This window comes from Elephantulus edwardii, unplaced genomic scaffold, assembly GCF_000299155.1.
Source record: "Elephantulus edwardii isolate Elephantulus edwardi_28Jun2011 unplaced genomic scaffold, EleEdw1.0 scaffold00090, whole genome shotgun sequence".
In the NCBI taxonomy this organism is placed as follows: Eukaryota; Metazoa; Chordata; class Mammalia; order Macroscelidea; family Macroscelididae; genus Elephantulus; species Elephantulus edwardii.
In genome coordinates, this window is record NW_006399840.1 from 9177625 (window position 1) to 9182376 (window position 4752).

The 4752-nt window shown below is 42.2% G+C and overlaps 1 pseudogene; it reads right to left on the reverse strand.

Moving 5' to 3' along the window:
* Nucleotides 1–993: 993 nt before the first annotated feature.
* On the reverse strand, nt 994–1417 carry LOC102862030 (annotated as a pseudogene).
* Between the last annotated feature and the right edge of the window lie 3335 nt (nt 1418–4752).

The following is a 4752-nucleotide window of genomic DNA, read 5'->3' on the forward strand; positions in this document are numbered from 1 at the left end:
AAGAAAAGAAAGCAAGCAATTCCTATCACTGATGGCTTTTCTTTGGGCTCCTTTAGGGGATGGAATTTCCGTTTTTCTGGCTGGGGAAGCAGGAGCTGCTTGTTTGCATGACTGCAGAAAGTCTGTTTAGGAAGTAAATGTTCCTTATACAGACTTCTCAGCATTTCTCTTGTCATTATCTCATCTCATATACCTGCCTTCAGAGGTCATGAGGTTTGTGATAGAGGATAACTTCACTCTTCTTTTTTATTTACGTGAAAGTTTACAAAGCAAATAGATATTTCTTTTAGCCATTCATGCATCTTTTGTTTTATAACATTACAATCAATACCCACAACGTTATTGTACTTGAAACTGTAATTGTACTTTCTCCACTTCCTCTTTGCAATTCTCATTGTTTAAATCCTTCCATTCAACCTCTTCCTGCTTAGATGTTTTGATGTTTTCTAATTGCTGACCCTTCCGCTGGTTTCTGGAGGCTATAAATTGTGTGAGAGGAGACTGCCCATCTTTTTTCCTTGGAGCAGCTGGTGAATTCAAATTGCCTGCCTCTAGGTTGGAAGTGTAGCTAGCTCCCTGTCCTAGACTACCAGATTCCCTTTTGAACCTCCTATCGTTAGTTTTTCTAAGAACTGAATTCATCCCTGGTCTTATTGATGACCTTAGGGAACTTTCTGTTGCTCAGCTAAAAGTTGAGCAATGAGAATGAGCTTTGTTCGGGCTCGAATGGTGACCAAAAGCCATGATACTGGAGGTTCAAAGTCTGGCCTTAAGGTTTGTGTTTTTGTTGTTGTTGTTTTTGGGTTGTTTTGTTTTGTTTTGTTTTTTTAATGGGAAAGCATTTCCAATTTTTATTCTTAAAAATAGGAATCAAAATTGCAAAGGCAGGTTTATAGTCACTTCTGAATGAGAGAGTCATTTTGGAACATCACAAGAACGCATACTCACTCAGAGGGAAATCTAGTTAAACTGCGATTGCTCCTCAGGTTACATTCACTCCTGCATTTTCTCAATTCGTTCTTCCTCGTATTTGCCTTTCTCTTTTCCAACTTGCCGAGATTTAGCTTTACGTTCAAGAATTTTTTTCCGATCTTTATCCAATTGCAGCCTGGTAATAACCACCTTGCTTAGGTGAATGCCCACATGCACTGTGGTACCATTAGCCTTCTCACGCTGCACTCTTTCGATGTAGATGACATACTTCTTTCTGTACACCTTTCTGCCAATCTGCTGATCTTTGTAATGTCCTCGCACCACCTGGACCTCGTCATCCTTGCGGATGACGCAGGTTGTACTTCTGCCGCAGCTTTTTGGACAGAGGGGAGGACATGATCTTTCTGCGCACATGCGAAGGGGCATTAAAGTGGCGTTTGCGATTCTTGCTGAGGTCCGAGGTAACAAAAATGTTGAACTTCATGGTGGCAGCCGTCCGGCAGCGTCAAGCTCTCTACGCGCCTGGCCTTAAGGTTTTTAAAATTTGTTCCAGATCCTGCTCCTTCCCTTAATTGACTTTTCCGGGATTTTCCACTGTGATTCCTTTGAGAGTTGCCAGCAGTGGTACCGGACATCACTGCGGTCATCTGTTCTTTGGACGATGAAAGTTGAGATTTGTGTGGTCCTTTGGACTAATTATTTCAACAACAATGAAGATGACAACAAAAACAATGTAATATTGTCTCCCATTGATTTTGCCATACACATGGATGCATTTGTAGCATATACTAATTATTATTGTATACTCTTGAGTCAGAACCAACCCATAGCTGACCCTAACCCTAACCCTAATCCCAACCCATAGTTTTCAAAGGCAGTTAATCAAACAGGAGGAGATGGCACATCCTTCTCTTGCAGAGCATCAGGTGGCCTTGAACCATGTGCCTTTAGGATTGCAGCTCAGCTTCTTGCCACTAGGCCACATAGAGCTCCATATACTAATATGAATGAAAAAAACAAAAACCAAAAAACACACATACCCAAAAACAATCTTGGGTGTAACTCTTTCACCCTCCCATGTACGTTGTCTTGCTAATGTATCTGCTGTTGACTATATTTTTGTGTACCTCCCTGGGCCTGTTCAGTCTTACTGACTCTGCCCTTGCAACTATATTTTCTTTCCACTTCCCCCCCCCCCCCCCCCCCCCCCGCCTATGACAGGCACTTATGTGCCACAAGCACTCAGTCCAGTTGATTTCAGGGCAGTGAAGACAATTCCACATACATTGTCAGAACTGCACATTAAGTGTGGATCATTGCCTCTCTTCTTTGCTGTGCCAGAGATTTCTCTCATTGCCTTGCAGTAACCCGGCAGTCCATGTTTTAACATTCCTGGAGCTAACCCTTCCTGGTTATTATGGCATGAGAGTCATGGATAAATGCTTTACGCTATGTATGATCTTTCAGAAATCTTCTCAATTGTTCTCAGCTGTGATTGACATACACAGCCTTCTTTCCTTTTGCACATTCTCCACCTCCTCATTTCTACTCTCTAGGCTCGATTATCATTAAACACTCCCCCCCCCATCTTTACAAGGGAATCCAGAGAAAGACTAAACTTTCCAGTTAACGACATTTTGTGCTTTGTTTACTTATCTTGTTCTTTTAAAACGTTTATCTCCCATTCTGTAGAATTAGGGCACAGAGATCCTAGATGTCTTCAAATTTCTATTCGTCCTCTGCCTGACATCTAGTCATCCCTAGCTTCAATGCCACTTCCCCAGAAGAGACTTCTTTGACTTTACTACCATATGGCACCCCCTGTTTTACATTCTCATGGCACCTTGCATTAGTCTTTGTAATACCACAATTTATAGTTAGAAGCTTATCAGGGCCCACATCGTCTTTAAAGACCTCAGTGTATTTTCTGTCCTGTAGGTGACATTTCCCTATCTGGTATGTTCTGAATAGATCCAAACTGTCTCCCTCATGTTCACTGAGTCAGAACCGACTCACTAGTGACTTTTCCAAGGCTGTAAATCATGAGGGAGGAGATCACACATCTTTGTCCTAAGTGGATTCGAAACATCAGAGAGGTGTGGCCTTTGGATTGGTAACAGAACTCCGTCCAGAGTGGCCACCAGAGTTCCCGCTCACCTGCATCCAGTGGTGGAATGACAACTTGAGTGATACTTGGAAATTTTGCTCAACGAAATGAGTGACTCAGAGTCACTTTCACAAGACCTAGCTGTCAGCTAGAGAAGAGCAAGGAGCTCCTGGGTGGTGCAAGTGGTTAACACAGCTGCTAACAGAAAGGATAGAAGCTCATGTTTACCCAGAGATTTCTGGGAGGAAAAACTTGGAGATCTACTTCTGTAAAATTGCTTTTGCTGACATGCATGTGGTCATGAGGAGTCAGAATGGAACAACAACAACCATGCTTCTGTGTGTGTTTAGATGAGAATAAAGTCCTATAAACATGAAGTATGAATGAACAGCTGAACATGGAAAAAGAAACAAAAAGAAGAAGCTCTAGGCCACAGAATTAGGCTTGATTTATGTTACTTCCCTGCTCTGGTCAATTCATTGGCAAATTTCTGTTCACTCACAATTTTACAATTTCTTTGTTGTAGAAGTTTCCACATTGGACTCTTGGAATCCTGGCATCTCCTATCCCTTACCTACTGTATTCATAATTCATTCTGCTATCATTAGTAGCTGACAAGTTACAAGAATCATGAAATTAACTTTGTCTCAAATATTCGATTTGGGACCATGATTTCCATCATCAACAGTCCTTCCTTCTTTCAGTTCCCTCACTCCTCTACGTCCCTTGAGTTCGATGGAAGGTGTCTCAAAGACTTAGATCCATCAGGGAAATGTGTTGTATCACTGTAATTTATGCAGACCAGTGTTGCAGTCTGGTAAACATTGTAGATTATCAGTTGCAATGCAGCTGGAAAGTGGGAGTCCCAGAAAGAGAGAAGTAGCATTGACAATTACAGCTTGCTCTGCTCCACAATCAACACTCTGAAACACCAGCAGTCAGGAAATCAAAAGATAAATTGCACTGAGAAAATCTACTGCCAGGGACCTCTCCAGAGTACTGAAAAGCAATGATTCTAGAGACTAAGGTGCACCTAATCCAGGCCATGGTCTTCACAATTACTTGTTATGCTTCAGAGAGTTGAATAATGACTAAGGATGACAGAAGAAGAATTGATCCCTTTGAGTTGTGGTGCTGGAGAAGAATCCTTAACATACCATAGACTGCCAAGAAAAGAAATAGCTCTGTCTTAGAGAGGGCAAAACTAGGTTTCTCCTTGGAGGCTAGGATTTTGAAGCTCCATCTCACGTATTTTGTGGATGTGGCCAGGAGAGACGAGTCCTTGGAAAAGGACATCATCATTGGAAAGGTGGAGGGACAGCACAGGAAAGGAGGACCCTAGATGAGATGGATTAATTCAGTGACTGGGACAATGAGGATTGGTGTGTTGGAATTAGTGAGACTGGCTCAGGTCAGCGCTGGGCTCAGAGCTGCTGTACCTAGGTTCACTGTGGGTCTCCGGCAACTCGATGGCACATAACAACAACAGCATTAAGATCCCATGATCTTATATAAGCTTCTAGTAGGATGAGGCTTGAATCTCACCCTAATCTCCTCTCCTTAACAAAACAGATACTGAAGCACAAAATAAACAGTTAATCATTGGCTGTTGTTATTAGGTGCTGTCAAGTACAACTCATAGTGACCCTATGAAAAATAGATTTGGACCCTGTGTCATCCTCATAATCTCTAACATACTCAAGGCCACTGCT